Source organism: Dermacentor andersoni, chromosome 9 (assembly GCF_023375885.2).
Source record: "Dermacentor andersoni chromosome 9, qqDerAnde1_hic_scaffold, whole genome shotgun sequence".
NCBI lineage: Eukaryota > Metazoa > Arthropoda > Arachnida > Ixodida > Ixodidae > Dermacentor > Dermacentor andersoni.
Window position 1 is genome coordinate 53,727,460 of NC_092822.1, and position 23,217 is coordinate 53,750,676.

General features: G+C 44.9%; 1 protein-coding gene across 4 annotated transcripts in view; it reads right to left on the minus strand.

Moving 5' to 3' along the window:
* Nucleotides 1-11,519, minus strand: part of HisCl1 (Histamine-gated chloride channel subunit 1) — a 97,646-nt gene extending 86,127 nt beyond the window's left edge. For all 4 annotated transcript variants that reach the window (XM_072284200.1, XM_072284199.1, XM_072284201.1 and 1 more), the window contains exon 1: nt 11,213-11,519. The gene's annotated coding sequence lies outside the window, so the exon portion shown is untranslated. The remainder of the gene's footprint in view (nt 1-11,212) is intronic.
* Between the last annotated feature and the right edge of the window lie 11,698 nt (nt 11,520-23,217).

Genomic DNA, 23,217 nt, shown 5'->3' on the forward strand with positions numbered 1-23,217 from the left:
CCGGTCTCTAGACTGAGCACAGACAGTTATAAGCTTCGATTCCCAACTTGGCCAGGAATGACGACTTTTTCCCTACGTTGATTTATTAGTGCCTTGAGGTAAATGGTCAAAAGTCGATGGAACCAAATAGTATATACATCCTCTTACACACTCACCTAGGGGGCGGCAACGGAGCACTTCTCTCTTCGCTGCACGGCAGATTTGAACTTGTCTACGGAGATCTGTGCTCGGTATTGTTGGAAGAAATCGCGAGCAGTGATTCTTGCTTCTCGGGGCATTGCGGAAAAAAAGATCGCATGATGGAGTGGCAGAATCACGGAAAGCGAGACTCTGACGACCTTTTCATGAGTCAGTCGCAATCTTGTGGATTTCCAACAAAACTTGCCAACGGCAGGAACTTCATCACAAAGCCGTTTCTTCTTTCTCGGCGAAGGCTATAAAACAACACCTCAACGGGGCTCCTCTGGGTAAGCCTAACTTTTCTTGCCCTTGAATTGCATTCGAGTACTCATCTTTAGTACTAATTGTCGAGCGAGGCACGTATACTCTCGTTAGCTTGTATACCATGGACAGCGTAATTTTGGCGCTTGTGGAGACTTCTCTTCCAAATCTTCACTTTTTCTAAAGAACAATAGAAGAATGAAACTGCCTCCCAGAGCGAACTGCTACTGCAGTACTCGTGTTGTTTTTTATTGCCTTCAAAAAAGTATTTATTAACAAAATGCCGTGTTTGTCTCCATAATTGTTCGGCCTATGTTCTTGTGCCCTTGTTGCATTATTCTATGTAAAATTTGTTGCAGTTGTGAACTGCGTCCTATGTGGTCTCATTACTCGGCGCACTTCGTCGGTTTCTTTCCCTCTTGCAAAAATGTGTCCTTGATAGCGCGGTTGGTAGCTGCATAATAAATATAAGTAGATAAAGACGTTGACCTTTGATTACTCGAAGCCTTGGAATGCCTTTTTATGGTAGCTTTCCACAGTTTTGCGCAATCACATCAGTGTATGCAAGACCTCATCTTGGTGCGGGAAGACAGGCGTACAAAACATGCGCGCAAGAACAGCAAAAAAAAAAAAAGCATCTTTCTCAGTCATATTGTGGCTGTGTGTGATAACGCCTGTATTTCCGTACCATGAATTTGTGACAGTTTGGTCACATTTATTTAGTTCTAAGTAATATCTCTCGTTTCCAGTGTACACTGTGTGTACACTGTCGTGAGAACCTTCCACGTTGTGACTCGCTATTTTCTTCGGAACATATTCGTACGACCGGACGTATTCGGCGCATTGCCTCTCACTTCTTTTTAGAGAACAAGCGATGATTTGTTTGCTGCTTACCTTTTTTCAGCATAGCTTTAGCTTAAACTCTATTACCGTTTTCTTTTTCGCAGGCTATGTTCTATGGCAATACATCTAAAAAGCGTTTCTTCGACTGCTTTCTGTGTTATCGGAAGACCGTGCCACTATTCTCGCTAATAGACTTTCCCTCACCACGCAATGGGACGTCTGTATAGGTGCCTTCCAAGCCACGTACGTATTGTCGCCAGGAATCCAGTAGATGCGCCAGCTGTCTGGGGAAGTAAGGCACGAGTGCATACGAAACGAAAAGTGATTACTCGGCTCTGGTAATGAGTTCCTACCCATCGACGTCGGCGTAATGAGCTCTAGCACACACACGCGCGATATTCTCGCCGACAGTAGGTTAGGTCGAACTGCTGGGTTTAGGTTTGACTACTTGCATTCGCGAATGCTGACGCAGACTAAAGAGTGGTGGTATTCCTCTTGTTGTAAACGGCTATGAGACTTAGTGTCCCGAAAGAAAAGCTGTTTTCTCGCCACTGCTCTTAGTAGTGTATTTCTAAGGATCAACGTCTTTAGCGTAGTTATTATTTACGGGCTTACATTGTGATTCACGAAAAGTCTTGTGAGTTCCTCATACGGTATAAACGTAATGAGTGTTAGTTACACCGCTCCTTTCTCACCGAAGGAACTGGACGCGCAGAGTAAGAGGACACTTTCAAATCAAACGCACCCACGCACACATTACACCTAAAGAATTGATATTCCGAGCATTGTCAGTGAGCATTCCGGTTGTTCCAGTGTTCGGTAAGCAATGTAAAGAACATGCCTATCTGATAACGTGTGAAGGGTCTGTTTTATCTGTACTTTGTTTTCCGCACAGCTTCAGCCTATGGTCTTCCTTGACGCAAGTGCAGGATAGCGCGTCAGAAACTCTTATATCGTTGACTACCTCAATTAATTCTGTATTTATTTCTGAACGTGTAATGTTATCTATGTATCACTTGGCATGGCCGACACGAGAGAGAGAGAGAGCAAATGATAAATGAAAGGTAGGGAGGTTAACCAGGACTGAGCCCGGTTGGCTACCCTACACTGGGGAAAGGAATACGGGGACGGAAAGCTTAAAGAAAGAAGAGAAAGTCCACCGGGGATATCGTTCAGTCACTCAGTCCGGATCACAGACGCTGACTCAACCCTGTATCTTTCAAATATCGCAGCAGCGCTTTTGTGGCCTTTTGTAGCTGCGATATGCGAGGCCATGGTCCCAAGAGCTTGTTCAAGGTGAACGGTTTTCTATCTAACTGGTTCAGAGCTGTGCAGAGTTCTTGTCTTTCATTTTCAAATGATGGGCAGTAGCACAGTAGATGGTCTATAGTTTATTCGACACCACAGGCATTGCACTCGGCGCTATCAGCCATTCCAATTAAAAACGTATATGCATTCGTGAATGCGACGCCCAAGCGTAAGCGGCACAGCATTGTTTCCTCATTACGCGGAAGCCCTGGTAACAGCCGCAGTTGCATAGATTGATCGAGGGAATGCAATCGATGTTGAGTGAAATCAAGTGTGTGCCACTTCTCCAATGTCATACGGTGCGCTAGCTTGCCTAAGTGTTCGGCTGCGTCAGTCCGCGATAAAGGTATAGAAACAAGGGTTGCTCCTTCATGTGCTTTCTTAGCAGCTTCGTCAGCGACGTCGTTGCCGGAGATACCGCAATGGCCAGGCAGCCACTGAAACACGACGTCGTGTCCTTTCGCTATGATACCATGGTGCATTTCTCGTATCTCCGACACTAGTTGTTCACAGGACCCGCGACGAAGAGATGACAGAAGACATTGTAAGGCCGCCTTTGAATCACAGAATATTGCCCACCGATTAGCCGGTTGGTTGTTAATATAATCTACGGCACCTCGGAGGGCAACAAGCTCCGAACCGGTCGATGTTGTCAAGTGAGAAATCTTGTATCGGATGCTTAGTGATCGTGATGGTATAACCACTGCCCCGGTGGAGCTGGTCTGGGTAGAAGAGCCATCCGTATATATGTGGACGCGGTCAAAGTAGAAAGTGTGCAAACAATCCAGAGCTGCTTGCTTCAAGGCCAAGGTAGGCAGGTCGGTCTTCTTTCTTATCCCTGGAACCGTAAGACGCACTTGAGGTTGTTTTAAACACCACAAAGCTGAGGTTGAACGTGCTGATGGTGTGAAGCCCGATGGTAGGGAGGCACGATGCTTGCTATCCTCGTTGGAGAAGGATGCCTGTGGTCGTCGTTCTGGCAGACAGGCAAGAAAGCTTGATTGAATCCGTGAAATATGACGAACATGGGCCCTAAGCGAGTCGGTGCTGATGTAAGTCGTGATCGGATGGTCTTGAGCCATTATAATGGTTCCTGCTGTTGAGGAGCTCCGCGGAAGGCCTAGGCAAACACGTAGTGCCTGTGCTTGCACGCTCTGAAGTTCTCGAAGATTTGACTTGCATGTTTTAGCAAGCACGGGAGAACTATAGCGTAGAAATCCGATAAAGAGTGCTCGATATAACTGTAGCATGGAGCCCACTGACGATCCCCATGTTTTGCCGGCGATGAACTTGAAGATGTGAACAATAGATGTGAGCCTCTTCTTCAAGTGGGCAACCTGAGGGCTCCAAGAGAGGTCCCGGTCTACAATGACACCCAAAAACCGATGATTTTTCTTGTAGCAGATAGGCTGGCCATTGATGTACACTGGATAACCAGACATCGCTTTTCGCGTAAACGCGACTAACGCACATTTTTCTGTTGAGATGGTAAGCCCTTGTGTCCGAAAATAGTCAGATGCCTGTGTTGCTGCTTGCTGTAGCCTTGCGCGAACCTGCAGGCGAGTGACCGCTGATGTCCAGATGCAGATGTCGTCGGCGTATATTGAAACACTCACTGTTTCCGGTAGGGATTCAGCCAGCCCAAGAAGCGCGAGGTTGAAAAGAACAGGGCTTAGAACACCGCCTTGGGGAACGCCTCGGCATGTGTAGTGGTCGGTAGTGGGACCATCTTCTGTACGCACGAACAAGGACCTTTGTGTCAAGTAGTTTCTGATCCATCGATATACTCGCCCTCCTAGTTCAACTGTCAGAAGTGCGTCTAGAATGGTTTGATGGGAAACATTGTCGTAGGCGCGTTTCACGTCAAGAAAGAGTGCTGCTGATAATTGCTTCCGAGATTTTTGTTGTTCTACAGATGATACCAGATCGATGACACTATCAATCGATGAACGGCCTCGTCGAAATCCCGCCATTGAGTCAGGGTAAATTTTGTTGTGTTCAGGGTACCATTCGAGACGCATGAGGATCATACGTTCCATGAGTTTCCCGACGCAGCTGGCAAGTGCTATCGGCCGATACGATGCCAGTTCGAGCGGTGACTTTCCAGTTTTTAGTAGCGGTACCAGGCGGCTTCGTTTCCATTCCTGTGGGACGACACCATTTCGCCATGAGCTGTTAAAAAGGCTGAGGAGTTCTCTTCGTGCTTCTTGACCTAGGTGGCGCAAAGCACTATATGTTATCCCATCGGGCCCTGGTGAAGATGAACACCTACAGAGCGCCATAGCAGCTTCTAACTCTTCCATAGAGAATGGAACGTCCATACTTGTATCTCGTGGACCGGGGATGTCACCTAAAGTCATGTCAGAGACTAAATTTGTGCCGCCGGCGACTTTCGCACAAAAATCCTCCGCAACTTCTATCTGGCGGCGGTTTTCATAGAGAGCAAGGGCGTTGAAAGGGCGTCGTTGCTGGGGGCTTGAGCTAAGACCCCGTAGGGCCGACACGAAGTGATTCATATACACAGTAGGATGAGCTAATGGACCAACTTTCTCTAATGAAGAACCCGATTGCTATGTTGAATATTTTCGTCTACACTGTAGCAAATATTCAGCCTAACCGCCAAAGGCCCGAGATCCTTCATGGAAGACCACAGTTTGAGGAGAAATTATTGGAGGTGCGGTCAGCAGAAAATATCACAATTAGAGACATAGCTAGATTTGCTAAAGTTTTCTAAAGAAACGGTACTTTGAACGATAATCGGAGATCGATCGATGTTTCCTTCTACTTTTGTTCTTGCGTAACTCTTTTCTTTTGCCTGCTTTAGTGGTAACTACACAAAGCCAATAGTTCTAGAGATGCGCTCGTGAGGATTTTCTCTGTGTTTGACGATGGCTGCTTGGTGGCATTGCTGTTTGTCTAATGAAGATCTACGCGCGTTGCGCGCTTTGTTATTGTTTGTTCCGTCGTAGCTGCTGAACTTATCTTGTGTCCTCTTGCGATGGCTGTGTCACGACTTGTGAACATTGCGTGTGTTTCTCTGCTTAAGTGATCAGTGACTGCCATACTGCTTCATTCTTCGCAAAGTTTCTCCTTTACTTCTTCGTCATAGTTTAGAACAGATGACTATCCGGCGCCTTTACAACGCTTCAACATCTTCTGACATTATTTAAAAAGAAGGTATTATTTCTCCTTTGCTAAACATTGTGTTTTAGTTGCCATGTGTATACTGATGCTGACACCGTGATGATTTTGTTCTATATCTTTTATAATTCCCGAAATGAATTAACTATAAGGTGCTCAGCAAACGAAAAATAAGAATGACAAGAAATTAAGGCTAAGTCAGGTCTTACAAACGCTCACACCAAAAAAAAAAAAAAAGAGACGCCAGAACAAGAAGGAATTAACAAATACTGGAACTTAATGTGAGCTCAAATAGGTGCAGAAAATACAACTCACAAATGAGGTCTAGAAGAACACGTTGGAACATAAAGTCTGCTCACATAGAGATATGTGATTGTTAACGCTGTTCTTCGCTGTGGTATCTCGATGTACTTCATCTATTGGGGTTATTATTTCGTCGGTGACATCGCGCCACATGTTCCAAGCTTTGAATTCACATTACGGGGTTTGAGCCCGCAAAGTAACCAATGCTGCACACATTCGGTATAGTTTAGACCACGAGGGGTTCTTTCCTGTGCACTCAAAGCCATTCGAGTAGTCAGGGACTGCATCACCCCCCCCCCCCCCCCAAGGGTATGCCGCCCCCAAAAAATATTGATGGCTACGCCATTGCACAAAGCACGGTTCGTTCGCATTTTTGCTTCCCACCCTCCTCAGAATGTGACTGCTGCGGTGGCGTTCAGAACTTTCGAATGGCGTAAGCTTGGCTTAATATGCATTGAACTTCCGTAAGAATTGCGTAAGTTTCGCATTATGAAACGTACCTTCAGCCCATCAGTTGTTCAATGTTAATGATATAAGCCTTTTTAAAAGATTTTATTTAGATTACGGCGTCGAGATACATACATAGATTACTATGTCAGCAGAGTACAGATCAGTATAGTATAGTATCAGCATTCATTCATTCATTGAAGTTTCGCGAAACCATTGTCTGCGGGAGGGCAATCCACGCAACCCTCCTTGCAATGTCTCTGAGCACCGCTTTCTTCAAACTATCCGTTGGATTGCAGTGCGGCTAGCTAGCTTGCATTGGGATTCCCTTTTTTTTGTAGTTAAAATCGGTTTGTCTTTTTAATGTCGAGTACAGTTGGTAACGATTGTAACACGCATGCGAATTTCCACGCACCTCTTTATTCGAAAAGGGTGCGCCTTACAATCGTGCAAATACGGTGATTAGTGGAGTGGAACTCGTGAGCGACAAATCTGTTTCTATTATCCGAAGAGTATTAGTGTTGCCTAACACTTCTTCGGCAAATGTTTTTGTTAGAGTTTATTAATTGCGAAAGAATTGGAAATTTGGCTAATGAAGAGCCTGCTTTCCCAGTGTAGTAACTGAACAACCACACATAATAAAAGAAAACGCCAGACTATGAAACTATAGGAATCGAAAGAAACTGAATTAATGAAAAGTTGTCCCAAAGCTTGGAGTAAACGAAAAAACTCTGCAAACATGGAAAATGAATGACAAAGCTGCAAATCTACACAAATTATGCGTAATGCAATGTCGAAGCATGGGCTGTCAGCATAACAATTACTCTCTCTTTATGCTGAACTAGATCAGTTCCAAGCAAAAACGCAGGAGAAGTCACTAACTTGCAGAAGTTGTCAAAATAATAAATTAAGGTAATAAAAGAAGAACGCGTCCATTCACACAAACTTTTAATGACTCAACAAAGCTATTAGGACGTTATCATGAGACAAAATTTGCGTCCCTCACAGAACACTATTCACTAGCTACTAATCAGGTCACGGTCAACAAGAAAATCTCACAAGGCTTTCACAGCTTCTCTTTGTTCAGAGGTAACGAAGAAGGGACCGAGCGAAGTCCAAGACGTCGAAATTATCACAAGGCGTCTGCCGATGTTAGTCATATTAGCGCGTGATTGCTTTTACTGCGTGTAGGCCCTTATTATGTTCACCTATGATGGAAACTTCAACGAACATGAAAACAAAAACAGAAATTCATTCAGGCGTCTGCAAAATTAGTATTCTTTTACAAAAGCGCTGCTCATACGCACCGTAGCATAGTCACATTCTCTTTGTGCGTGTATATAGTATCTCATTGTACCATAACATAATCACCCGCCACCTAACTTTCCCTGTATTTCCCACTTCCCCTTTCCCCAGTGAGGAGTAGCAGGCTAGAGACACGCTCTCCAGGCCGACCTCTCCTCCTTTCTCCTCATTAAAATCTACTCCTCCTCCCTTTGTGCGCGCTAAATGTGCCCTAGACCTGAGTGAAGTTGATGTTCCGTTAGTTTTTCATTATTGTTCTTTTCCCTCTTAGGACGGGCGGATGGGCGCAAATGAAGTTTTTCTTCAGGTATGCCTTATTCTGAGTGCCAGTCTTTAGTATAGTTGTGAACAATATTGGGATGTTTTTCATAACGTTATGGAGCTTGTCGGCGGCAAACGACGCCCATTATTAATATATACATTCGCAATACCTTCCACGAAAGCGAGGCAAGGCTTTCCATATTATGTACAATTTGGATTAGATGGGCATGCAAGTTTTGCATCGCGACATCTCCCTCTCGCATTGCAATCGCGAGACAGTAACGGCGGGGATTAGCGGCTCCCATCTCTATAGTTCGTATTTTTAAGCAAGTAGGCGTACCAGAGTAATCTGTAGCGGTATACCGCGTCAAAGTTAAAACATCTGTAGTGTGAACAGCAACAACGTGACGCAATATTTTGTGACGGCCTCATGATGCTAAAAAAAAAATTGCGGCAGAACTAATCTCACGATGACCATCGACGGCGATGCGATTAGCATTCGAATAGTGCAGCTACGCAGCGTATTTCTCACGTTTAGTTAACATTTGTAGGCGTCATTCTGAGACTTCCGTTGCTTCGGTTATGTGCGAAGTACTTCGGTAACGTGCCGCTTCGATATGGCATTCGCTTGCCAAGGTCTCCCGCGTGCATGACGTCATGACGATGACTGTATGACGCCGACGTAGGGACAACGTTGGAGTGACGAAGCGACGACGTCGATGGAACGAAAATTGCGGTACAACGACAGCGGCATGACGAGAGTCGGGTGATGAAGTTAGAAAGACGACGGTGAAATGGCCGCGACGGCATCCCGACGACGGTAATACACCGAGTGCATCACGACGATGGCATGACAACGGTATGATGACAATGGGATTACGACCAGTGTATGACGACAATGACGACGTGACGAGGCTGTATCACGAAACCAGTGGAATGACGATAACGTGACGATGGCATGACGAGATTCAGATAACAAATCGGAAGTGACAACGCTGGAACGACCACGATGGCATCAAGTCCGCATGCCTAGTGGCCGAAGCCATTAGACAAATTAGGACTCTGTGCTTTATGACGACGGTATGACAGTCAGACCATGAAACTAGAGTGATGACGATGGAACGACACCGAAGGCATCACCACTGCTATTAAATTTCTAGTGACCCAAGCTGATATACCGGCTATACCGACTGTGGTTGCGAGTGGCTTTCATGAAGGCGAACAGTACTTTCATAGGAATGACTGACAGTGCTGCATGCGACGTTTGCGACATGGAAGAGAACATCAAACATTTATTGTGCTGCTGTCATCGATTTCAGTTGGAAAGACAAACATTATGTATCCCATTGCGACGACTCGACGATCGGTTGTTGTCTCTGCATGTGCTACTTGAAGACCGTCCCCATCGCTCGTCGGCCCACAAAGCTCTATGAAGGCACGTTTGTCGTTCTTTAGGGCGAATGTCCTTTGTGAACGCCTTTGACTAGCTCAGGCCATCCGCGTGCGCGCGTGACCTCACCGCGACTTTCCTCCCCACCCGTCTCTCTCTCTATCTTTCTATTCCCTCTTCCCCGTCCCCTAGAGAAGGGTAGCCCACCAGACGCATTTCTGGTTAACATCCCTGCCTTGCCTCTTTATTTCCGTCTCATCCTCCCCATCCTCCTTCTTCTCCAAGCTGATAGACAAGGTGGGCCACTGAGTCAATGTTAGAGGATAGATAGATAGATAGATAGATAGATAGATAGATAGATAGATAGATAGATAGATAGATAGATAGATAGATAGATAGATAGATAGATAGATAGATAGATAGATAGATAGATAGATAGATAGATAGATAGATAGATAGATAGATAGATAGATAGATAGATAGATAGATAGATAGATAGATAGATAGATAGATAGATAGATAGATAGATAGATAGATAGATAGATAGATAGATAGATAGATAGATAGATAGATAGATAGATAGATAGATAGATAGATAGATAGATAGATAGATAGATAGATAGATAGATAGATAGATAGATAGATAGATAGATAGATAGATAGATAGATAGATAGATAGATAGATAGATAGATAGATAGATAGATAGATAGATAGATAGATAGATAGATAGATAGATAGATAGATAGATAGATAGATAGATAGATAGATCGATACTGTCATGTACGCATCTTTTGCTCTTTCGCTACGATTCATAGAATTCCACTTTTCAATTTTGTACAGAAAATTAACGTGGAGTGAATCAAGCAGTAGTGGTTACGCGGCACGATTCCTTTCCTGTTCGTGAAATGCCACAATATTCAATTATCTACTATCTGCGCAAATTCAAATGCTAACAAAGTTCAAAGCGAGAGAGAGATAGAGAGAACCCTTTTAATTTGCGTTGACGGTACGTATCTGCACGAAGATTGGGGTCTTAAGAGCAAGAAACCAGCGGCACTCTTAAGTAAAGAAAATAACGGTATTTCTGCGGCTTTTTGTGATAGTTCTAGAAACGTACAACAGATAAACCAGTGATTCCTCTGGAAGGCAGGCATGCGATACATAAAGTAGAATAGGTAATACTGTAGGTAAGGCAAGAAGCTTTATTGAGAGATGTGAGTCACCGAAAGCGCGACATTAAAAAATAAAAAGAAAACAGAACCACCAGGTTACAATAGAGCGCGTAGATCCGCTTTTTGAAGGCGTGATAGTTTGACAGATGCACGATTGCAAGCTCGCAAGCACTGTTCTTACATTGCGTTGTGTTCCCCTTTTTACACGTCATCCCACCGCATCCATTTATCATCGCTGCAGCGTCCCCTGGAATCTTTCAGGATTGCTTTTGCTTGAGAGACTCAGCTTCAATATTCCGTGGGCCATTGTTCAAGGGAGCGTTGACTTTCCTTGCATCAAGTATCATACCAGTCAAGGTATCGTATAGCTATGCGGGTTCTCCTGGACAATCAATCCTCTGACCAACAGGCAGATTGCAGTGTTACACTTGAAGACACGAGCAAAACTTGCAAATGCTCGCGCTGATAATTTAAATGCAGTTGGTTGGGGGGCAATCATTTGGGGGCGCAGCCTATATATATATATATATATATATATATATATGGAACTTGGCTTTGGAATCTGACATGCTAGAAGGCTTTTGCATTTGCGCAACTCACCTGATTTCTCCTTTCCTACGTAGCCGCTTTCCCTTTCCACGCTTTTGACACAGACGCGCAGTACTTCTCCGGGGTACTTGAAGACAAGCAGCGGGCGAGCCTCAGAAGAAGTCGCGCCGCTCGGTTGTCACCCTGTCGCCCACACACAGTAGCACTTCGGCTTTGCCACACTCCTCGCACCCAGCGGAGTCGGCACCTCGTTACGCGGCTGTCCAGCGCGCGCGCCCCCGTGCCATCCCAGAGTGCGCGCTGAGCCCGGTCTGGCAGCTCTGGCGCTCCCTCCGCCGCAGTTGCTGGTTCTTTGGCTGCACCGCTGCCGCCGGCGAGAGGGATGCCGTGACGCGAGCTGCATGGCATTGCTCCTACTCCGGGTTCCGAAGGGAGAGCTCTCTCTCTCTCTCCCTCTCGCTCTCTCACTCTCTCTTTCTCCTTTTTTTTCCCCAAATTGTGGAACGCCTTCCCCATGTGCGCGTGTTCGACCGTGCCGCCGCCTAACGCCACTTCGCGGAAGCACTCGGACTCGGTGATAGTCGGCGTGGCGCTGGCAAGCTCCGAGGCAACGCCGCAGAAGGCCTTAGAATGGATCCACCGGTGATCGGTCGGACAGGCACTGCCTATACATAGAAAATTAAGCCGCGCAAGCGTAAGCGGAGGACGACGCGGAGACGGTCAGAGTTAGGTAGAAAAAGTATGAAGTGGCTTTGGTGGTGGGACTATAAGGAGGAAATATTACTAGTTCGAAGTAAGCGACACATTTTTTTCTTAATTGGATTGTGGACTTTTGCGTGCCAAAACCACAATTGTATTATGAGGCATGCCATAGTGAGGCGCTCCGGATTGGTTTTGACCACCAGGAGAACTTTAACGTGCCACCAACGCACGACGGGACACGGGCGTTTTTGCATTTCGCCTCCTTCGAAATGCGGCCGCCGCGGCCGGGATTTGAACCCGCTACGTCTTGTTTAGCAGCGGCTAAACCAGTCACTAAGCCACCGAGGCGGGTAACACAGCTTTTCATATCTCTTTGTCGTGCCTAGGTGGTGTGCTTTGGTAATATTATATATTGGGCCCCGGTGACATTTTATTTTCTCATGAATAACAAATGTTGCTTAGAAGCTGTCTTATTTGAACATCGAGCACACCATAGGCGACGGGCATTAAACGCATTTTACGAAATAGGCGTCAGCAACTCCAAAGAATAAACACTATGTGCGTCCCGCAAACTACACAATTTCATTGTGTTAAACGTGGGCGGTGTCGTTGCAAAACAATATGCTTGTGTGGTGACTGTCACCAAGACATATATGTGGCACGTCTGTGCTATATGAACGTACGCGTACCAGATACGAACCTATGACCAACACGATGACAAAGCGCATGCCAGAGATCATGGCGCAGTAGCTGCATGCTGGAATTCAAAACACAGTTCACCACGTGCTGCCCACTGTAGCAGCCGAAACATCCACTTATACAGGAATCAAACCGTAGCTGTGGAAAGAAAATAAGAGATTCTTATGTGGCACCTGATTCTTTTTTGTTCAGCTATTTCCTTAATTATGCCTTTCTCGCTTCGTTCTGTTCTACGCAAACAGCGTCTATGGTTCCCGAAGAACGAGAACAAAGTAGGTGGCAACGAATAAGATTATATTTAGTTCCCTTTTCTCTAAAACACGGTGAATGCGAAGAAATTATCAACTGACATCACGCTTGCATGTTGAAATTGTTCAAAGTCAGAGAATAATCAGCAAGAGAAGTTTGGTACGTTTCTCCCTCCTTCCATCTGTACGGCGTTCCTCCGTCCATCCGTGTGGAGCTCGGTCGGTCGGTCGGTCGGTCGGTCGGTCGGTTCATCCGTCCGTCCATCCATACCTAACCTCGTTCTTCCCAACTTCCCTCACTGGGTAGTCCTTCGGCTATTGATTAAAGCATCGGACTTTTCTGTTGCGGAAACCGCTTTCTAAACCAACCATCAGAGCAACTTGGGTCCCTGGGCATGTAATGCCGGTTATGTGCCGCTTTTCAACGAACCTTTTAATTGCCAACTTCAGGTCCCTGGTTATTTGCCACTTGCCATGTGGCGCTCTTCAGTGACGACGACCAAAATTCTTTAAAATTTATCCAGTCCTGTGCCGAAGCAAACCGCCGTCATGTGGATTCAGGCACCTGTGACGTCCACGCTTCACGAAGTTAGATGGCGCAGCGGGTCAAGCGGGAAGCGGGAGAGGGCAGCCTGGCTGCAGTAACGCCTCATTCATGAGGCGCTACTGCATTGCTTCAATCCCAATCGCATCAACGTGAACGAAATTTGTGAGATGATTTCTGCCGGATTTTTTTTTCATTATGTTGCCCCCTGTCCTTTTTCCTAATGCTATACTTTCAACGTGCAAGTACAATGATTGTAACATGGTGAGTTTCATAGCTCCATCAACGCCCAAACCTATATACACGCTCAGCAGGCTATTTGTAACCGTAGCAAGTTACACCAGAATCATTATCATGGTCAGTTGTTTCAAATCATTTATCGAACGCAATTTCACGTTACGGTGCGGACTAGATTAAGTGTGTTCGTAGCAGGATACCAGAGGCCTAGATACATCCCAAAAGAAGCTGAGAAATATTGGCTGCGACTGCTTGAGATACCGAACTTCCACCCTTTTAGGAAATCTTCTCGTGCATATAGGCAGCACTGTTGTTCTGGTTCCGCAACCTTACTTATTTCTTGAAGTATCCTTGACGAGAAGTAGTGACGGGCTGACGACGTATTCCAGGTGTATGTTTCCCCTACCCTCGTTTGCGCATTTATAAATCTTTTATATCATTTCAGCTATTTCTAGTAAAATATACTGCGAGTTGGTAAACATCAGTCCTTTTTCCTTCAGGTATCTTCATATCTGTTTTTAGTAATGGTAATGGCTCTACACGATACGCTTGCACAAACCAACAAGGGGCTAACTTTTCTGAGATAGATGTGCGTAATCAATAAATTAATAAAAATTATTTCGGCAGGGATAGCTCCATCGCCCATTCTGGGATGCGAAATATGAGAAGGGCTGCAGAAAGGAGAGGCGGGTAACGTGGCCGAAGAAATGAAACAAGGCAGCACCGAAGCGAGAAATTACAACTTCGGGGCAGAAGACCAGAAAGCGCAATCAATGAATCTCTTTGCTACTTCTGTAGAGCGTGCTTGCTTGCCTGGTAGCGCTGTGTATGGAAGAAGCAAACTTCAAAACAAAGGGCCGGCCGGCGAGGACGACGATAAATTGTAGTTCCGAGTTCCACTTGCATTTTACAACACAGTGTCATTTAAAAGCGGAACTAAACAAAACAAATGCATGAACCAGTTTGGAGAAAAGTAAACTACGATGAGAAAAAAAGAGCTCTGCTTTTGCTCGTCCGCAAAAGCCGTCACGGCCACTGAGCGCTGCGGAGGTTGGACGCTGCGGGTATCTCATCGGGCAGCCGGCAAAGAACTAGCACCAGAGTGAAAGACGTGACGCTCTGCGAAAACGAAAACACATTTGCAGGCACTCTGGCAGAGTAGAATTATTGTGTTTTCTTTTCTTTTGCACCATCTTTCACCTAGAAAGCTGCAAGACGTATATTAACCCTACAACTAAATATATGTTCAGTAACAACACTAGAATAACTTGTACTTGCAAAGTAGTTCCAAGGACGCTATTCTCATTCACATTGCGGAAAGCTGTGTTTTTTTTTTTTAGGGGAGCAAATAAACTGGCCATATGTTCTGTGTGCATGGCCACGAAAGCTATTGTTGCTTTCTTGAGATCGAGCGAATTGGATATGCGGCTGTAGTAAGTGCTTTTAGTTTATTCTTCTTTCTTTATAATCTTTGTGTGCTTAATTTACTTTCGGTTGCCGTCCCCTTTACCCATTGGCATATTTACCACCTGGCAGGGGGGCAGGGGGGCACCTGACCCCCTTCCAAAATATCAGTAGTACGTCATTTGCCCCCCCTGCCTCCCCCCGGCTTCTAAAAGCGGGCACTGTCGGCTGCACACTGGCAAATCCAAAACAACAACTGAGGCGAAGCTTTCCTTCACAATAGCACAATAAATTGAATAAAATCAAATATCGCATAACCGAGCTTGCGATGACTCGACGGCAATGCGATTAGAATTCAAGCAACTTAGTGACTCACCGATTCTATAAAGCTCGGGTAGTTGATATTACCGTGTGACAACATGTGGCCAAGTGCGTTAAGTAGAATTTAGTTATCATACCACGAACTTCGACAGAACCAGATAGATTGAGAAATCATGAAAATCAGGTGCCTTGTCCGGGCCAGAAAAAAACTAGCTTTCTGTGTTCTTTCTAGTCGCGCTCTATATGATGTAACACAAGAATCAGAAGGTAAACGCAAAATGTCCGTTGTCACGATTCATTATATATATATATATATATAATATATATAATGTGAGGTTTTTTTAACTGTACCAAAATTTTAGAAATAGCCTGTTGGAGATATCACTATTAGAACCCTTATACGAAATTCCTCAATGAGGCGGGCATTAGTTCTAGGACAAATACAAATGCCTAAAAACTGAAGGGAACATAATTGAAATGAACAAATAAAAACTGAAAAATTTGCATAATTGTGCTAATGCACTTTTTAATTAATTCCTCTATGGCACATATAGAAATTTAGGAATTGTAACCGGTGAGTTCGCAAAGAGTACCCACTTGGAACGAATTCTCAGGTTGACACCTGTTTTGAATATTGTTTTCAAGGTACGTGGTCAAATACCTTAACTTTCTATTTACTTTTATGCTTCAATGTATAAAACAGTGATTTCTCACAAGGTAAGTAGAACAACACTGCAACCAGTGCCAGCCTCAGAATTCGTTAAAAGCCGATATGTCTTGCAAGCTCCGTAGCTATAGTTAATAGATTGCAAAACGTGCTGTGAACAAATTATAAAAAAACTCAATTAGCGAACGCTTGTTAATTAGTCAACCATGTATATAATTGCTCGTGCAAGTATTGTTCGCCTCATCGACTAATTTAGCTAAGAATTATAATTGTGAAATCCGTCACCGGTGCCTTTTGAGAATTTGGTGCAGCTAAAAAAAAGCCCTATATTCACAGTAAAGTAAAAGCCCTCGACACCCTGCAGGTAAACTCAGTGGTTATCTGTCACCTGTATGTACATCAGACAGATATGATTCGACAGCTCTAGCGAGAATTTCAGTGGCTTCATATGTCGTGTTATAGCGAAAGGATAGAAAAACATTTTGGCCACACTGTTTGTAAGAGTTCATCATGCGTGATTAAATATTCGGTCTGCCGATGACAAACAATGGTGATGATTATAATGCAACAGTAATTCGAATATATATATATATATATATATATATATATATATATATATGTTATTTATTTATTTATCTATTATCAAGTGAGTGTGCCGCCGGGTGATCAAGGTTTTAAAAGAAAGTATAACAAAAGAGCGGACCAAATTGCGAAACGTTCACCTTCTTCCGTCGTCTCGGCTAGTGTCTGATCATTGTCACAGAAATCTCTATCTCTTCATCTCTCTCTCTCTCTCTCTGTATATATATATATATATATATATATATCTATATATATATATATATAGCGAGAGAGAGATAGCAAGAGAGAGAAGATGGAGATGGCGACTTGCCCCTCCATCTCCCCTCCAGCCGACTAGAACATAGCACGTCTTTGTGTTATTTCTCTCATTAAATCTATCTCTCTGAAGGGCGTTAGGACCTAACTTCAATTTCTTGAACTTCTGGTCCAAACCTGAACAACCGCATGTCAGTAGACCGCAATGTTGCCGATATAAAAACATTTTTTCTCCTTTTTCTTTCCTTTCGGAACAGGAAGGTTCATGCAACTAGTTGGGTTGTCGGTTCCCTTAATTTCGATGAGGGCGAAATGCGAAAACACCCGTGTACTTAGATTTAGGTGCACGTTAAAGAACCTCAGGTGGTCGAAATTCCGGAGTCCCTCACTACGGCGTGCCTCATAATCAGAAAGTGGTTTTAGCACGTAAAACCCCATAATTTAATTTTTTTTAATCGGTTCCCTTAAATTGCGAGTTAGTTTTTTTGTTTTAGTTACACTGTTAAACAAAAACCTACAAAATGCATTAAAGCTCTATAATGTCGTAGCGACGTGGTGCGGGAATTTCAGGGTAGCATGGCGAGCATTTTTTTGTTTTCGCCTCTTTTCTAGATTACGAAAATGACTATTATGCCATTGCATGAGCGCTACCTTACTGACAAAGCTTGAGCCAATATTTTTCTTTTTAGAAATCTGTCTTAATCTGCTTATGATATAAAAATTATCATACAAGTGTTTGAGTGTTTGTTTTTTGTCGTTGTTACGTTCAATACTACTGCGTGCTTATAAGATTGTTGGAATATGCAAGAGAGCCCACCAAACATTACAGTATCTATAAAAAGAGTGCGTCATTTTGCGTGCCGAGTTCTGACAATGTGTCTGTGTTACATTGAGTTACGCAGCTGAACATGTTAAGAAGGAATGAGGCTATTGTCTAAAGAAAACAGAAGGACGAGCGTTGATTTGAATATACTTGTATTATCCACATAAAGAAACACACAATAACGCATACTCAAGCACGCAGGCACAAACGAACAACCAAAATGACGTCAGGATGCGCTGTCACATTTCGGTTACACAAAAGACCGAATACAGCCAACGGAAAAGAAAAAAAAAAGATGTTGCGCATTGTGTGCGCAAAGTAGCTGTCTTGAACTTACGCTTTATTCCCGACCTTTAGCGAGCTTGTCAGACACAGGCAACGGCAACTAAAGAGTACTGAGACAGAGTGACAGCGACGTCTCGTACGCTGGTTCGTGGTAACCAATTGTTGTGCGCCGCCAATGCGAATTGTTTGAGAAACAAAAGAGATGTTACTATGCTGCAGGTTCGTCTAGAACGCGGGACATACACGAGCAAGGGATCTTTCGCGCAATGACGGATACTTCACTATGGAAAGCCCAACCAACGCGGTCTGTGGTACAGCTGCACCCACACCTCATAGCGGCTACTGTGCAGTGCAGCTTTTCTAAAACACGACGCGCTGACTCCAGGAGCAGAGAGATAAGAAAGGCCACGTGAAATGAAAGTGGCGCCGTAGTGCTGCATCGACGGTAAGATAAAGGGATTAATGTCAACAGCCCCAGGCAGCTTTATTTTCTCTCTTTGCTTTTTCTTATAACCTCACTTTGCAGTACCAGCAATACATTAACAGTGAAAGTCTTACTTAGTAAGTGCTTTTTCGTCGTTCCCAAACAGAGCGTTCTTAAAATCATTCTTAGTATTTGTGGGAGCCCTCACTGAAAACATAATCTCCCGCTACGGAACGCAGGCTTTTGATTTTCTTGTCTGGGTAATGTCGCCACTTTCACGTTTCTCACATTACTGCTTCAGGACGCTGGAATCTTCGGAACTTGAGGACCAACCACATATACATTACTTGCCATATGCGATTGATTGTAATTGCAGCTTGGATATCGGTGATCTCGCAAAGTGTCTGAGGACAGACATCGCACACGGGATCCGCGATTCATCCGCCCACTCCGCGGAGAGCATTGCCCAGTGGTTGGTGCATGGACGCATCCTGATCAGTGCGGTGAGTAATCCGAACGTTAAGCCGCTTACGCCAGTCACTAACGTCGCGAAGAAAAACCAAAAGAGAAAATACGCAGAACCATAAACTCAAAGTTCAGCGTCAAATCTGCCCATGAGATAAGCCCCAGTCACGTGAGCGCCAGCTATCCAGACGTTCTGAGGAGAAGGCCCCGATAAACGCCAAGAAATGGAGTCGAAAAGTAGCAAGAGGGATCAGACGTACGCGAGCGGGAAACGTGAGTTATAAATTATCGCACTTGCATTCGTACAATAAGTGCGCATATTTTTCACCCGTATCACAGCCTTGAGAAGGAACTTATTCACGCACAAGTCGCTGTAGCTCGTATAATTTTGTGAAAGATACGCAGGGATGCTTACTGATGTTTCCTTTTCTTTCCTTCAACCATCAGCGCTGATAAATACTGACTGCGTGTATGCTACGGCAGCTCTCAGAAAGCCAGTGGGCTTGGCTCAGCAGATATGCAGCACATTGCTTGGCAGGGCGAATGTAATTCTATAGCGAATTTTCGATCAATGTGACCCAAAAATAAAATTCAACACAACATACAATATAACTTTCATGATCATCTAGCACGTATCTTCCAAAGCACTTCCTAAATAATGACCGTTTTAAAGATGAGAAACATAATAAAACTGGCTGCTACTGCAAGCTTATAGTTTTCTCCCAGAATTAAGTTCACGAAACGAATCATGAACGCTCATGATTGGTGTCTGCGTTCGAAAAAACCTCTCTGCAACAGAGAGGCAAGCGAGTGACTCAAGACTGCTGTTATTTTCTTTATCTTTCGCCTTAACTTCTTCGTTATAGACATTTCCCTGCGCTTTTAACTCCTGTGTTATACTACATCGATTGCCAGTATATTGTATAAGGTAGCCAGAAAAAGAAGATGATAATAAAAAATCTGCTGGGTGTCAGGTCAATATAATGAATGATTCACTTTTTCCTGGCCTTCCTATACAAAGGCCGGTAAAACGAAGTTGAAAGTTTTCATAACTTCGAGCTCACCTATTGCAAGATAAGTGCACAGCGAGCACAAAGACTGCGCTCCCTGAAATTCTACGCCTTACAGCGATTAGTTTTCGAATGAAAGGTGATCATCCAAGCATGTAAATTAATCTGTTACTGTGGACTCACTAATCTTTATTGTCTCTGTAGATTTCCAAGTAGGCGGTATTGAGACTAGAGATGCGAAAACACCTGTGTACTGTGATTTAGGTGCACGTTAAAGAACCCCAGGCGCTCCAAATTATTCCAGAGTCCCCTGCTACGACCTGCCTCATAAGCAGATCGTGGCTTTGGCACGTAAAGCCCCATAAGTTAATTCAAATTTGAGAAAATTAGGAGACATATATGGGCGAAACGGTTCCAGCTAAAGAGAGGTACTTCATTGTCTTCCTTGCCCAGGATGAATTCGGTGCTTTTGATGACTCTGTCAAATCATCGTGGTCTTATTTTGAATATCTGCATCTTAGGGGTCGACAGGGGTCAGCCCCCCGACATATAGGGGTCAGCCCCTCCAGCGCCTAACAGTGAGTGGCTTAGCCGTGCGTGGCTTAGCCGTGCCCGAGGAATAGGGGAACCTGGAGGTTGAGCCGATACCGGACGTTTGGACCTCCAAGGCCCCTTGGCGGTGACAACAACGCCCCCCCCCCTCTATTTGACCTCAGCTTTGCCCCTGGACTCACTCACCCGTGGGAAATCGCTAGTTTTTTTTCCTATCCTTTTCTCGAGTCATCGTTTTTCTCTCTAACTTTCAATCTTTTCTGTCGTCTCGTCTGGTCTCTTGCGTCCGACTTTCTAGACAGCAAGGGTTAACCTTGTGTCGAAGAACCAACCTTGGTTGTAGAAAAATTTGGTTATAGCAGAAATGTATAGTTGGTGTCTGCAGGATTTGTTTTCTTACAACTCTTGCGGCGTCCGCTCGAGGGGCTCCACTGTAGGTGGCTGGCTTCACTGCTGAAAACATCAGGCATACGCATCCACAGCTCTTTCCCTAAACTCCCCCGGTGCTTCCCGGTGCGCCCTTTTTCCCTAAAGGAAAGAGGGCGCAATGAACATGCTTTCCAGTTTTTTTGACGTCAAATACGGAACGTTGTTCGATTAAACGTCTTTCACTCTGAAAACCAGTCACACTAGGGAAAACGATTTTACCTTTTCTTGTTTCCAAATCTCTGACTAAAGTTTTTCATACAGGTTATAAAGTATCGCAAATGGATAACGGTTATCAGCCTCTGTCGCTTCGCAATCAAATACAACATGACAAACTGCCCAATCTAGTGTCATTTGGGGATGTTCCAGTGAAAGTGACCGCGCATCATACCATGAATACCACCCATGACGTCGTCTCCGATGCTGATTTGTTGGAGGTGACTGTGGCTGGAACTTTTTGAGGGCTGGAGTGATCAGAATTTGATCAATGTTAAACGAGTTAAGAGGAGGTGGGACGGAAAAGAAATGCAGATAAAAAACCTACTACTTACTTTCGGTAAAAGTGTTCTGCCCGTGTCTGTCGAGGCCTGATACATCAAGATTCGTGTTAGGCCATACGTTCCAAATCCTCTCAGATGATAAAAGCACAAAAGGTTTGTCCACAGTTCAAAGAATGGCCGAGGCCGGTTGACTTGTGCCAAGCATAGTGCCATTTAACATTCCGCGGAAACATGCAAGGGCAGTCCACACTGGGTCAACTCTGGTGGGTAGCACGCCGCATAATCGCGATAGTGCCTATCATCGAAAAAGGAGAAATAAATTGTCACAATCAAAGTCAAAGAAAAAAATATCATCCAAGAAGGCACGCAGGTGGGTATCATACCTGCTCAAGAACAGCTTTGCCGAAGTGACGCATCAGTGGCAAGCGCCAAGACGGCCCCCGGTGGCTGTCCGGCCCTCACACTGTGAGTCGGTGGTGACGCCATCCGGCTCCTTGGCAGCTGCACCCAGCGCCGCTCTGCCGTCCCAGATGAGGGGGCTATCGATCCCTGGGCTAGTGATCTCGGAGCTCACTAGCCCGGACTAGTGAGAACTGAGGTTGAACAGCGCGAAAAAGACGAAGACACAAGAAAAGACATACCACAGAGGGCTAGTGAGCTCGTGAATGCCTAGTCCCACAAGACGAGGCCTTCACGCTGGACACGCTCGCGAGAGTGCGTGTCCAGCGCATCGCCTCGCAAGAAGCGACGGACGAAGCGAGTCTGACGGCTCCGCCAGCGCCCAAGGTGTGGCGAGATTCTCGCAATCACTCAGAAAAAAAAGAAGAAGAAAAGAAAAACCTTGCATGACAAGGCCCAACAAGGTCTCTCTAAGCAGATGTGCATTCCCTTAACACACAGCGCACTTGTTTTCAATATGGACACACAAATAATTCAATGGAACGTTGGGGGTCTTCTCCATAACCTTTGTGACATTACACAATTTCTTCGTACATATAGTCCGAGGGTGCTGTGTGTTCAGGAAAGCCATCTCGAAGCAGGACACACACGCACACGCACACACGCGCGCACACGAGCACAAGCACGCACGCACGCACGCGCATACACGCGCGCGAACGCACACACACACACACGCACACACACACACACACACACACACACACACGCACACACACACACACACACGCGCGCGCGCGCGCGCACGCACACACAAGCACGCACACCCACACACAAACACACACATACACACATACACACACACACACACACACACACACTCACACACACACACACACACACACACACACACACAGACACACACACACACACATATTCTAAGGCAATATGCCCTTTTTCGCAAGAACCACGATGACGCTACCGCTTCGTCGGCCGGAGTGGCTATAATAGTTGCTAAGGGTGTTGTTTGTCAGCAATTAAAACTCCGAACAACCCTTGGGCCAGTTGCTCCTAGAGCAGTATATTGTACGATAATCTAGTTACAAATAGTTTATACACCGCTCCTAGCTATGAACTTTCCAGAACAGAATTTCATGACTTTATCGTCGAACTTTCCGACCCTTATATGCCCACATGAGATTTCAATGCACAAAACTCTGTGGGGAGACTTTCGCAGCGATGCAAGAACTCGCCTAATAGAATTTTGAAATTTTTTCCGGCACATACCTACTTATTTAGAAAGAGCCTAGATTCCATAGCGCTTGCCAGAAGGCATACTCTTCCGTAGGCCTAAGCATAGTGTCAAGTACACTCCTGTCATATCTAGAGTGGATCATGATTTAGAACCCCTGCGGAAGTGGCACCTTCCCGGCAGTCAAACAAACCAGTATGAAGGCTCCCAACACGTTCGCCGATTGAATGTTGACTCAGCCAACTGAGAACCTTTTCGACAACT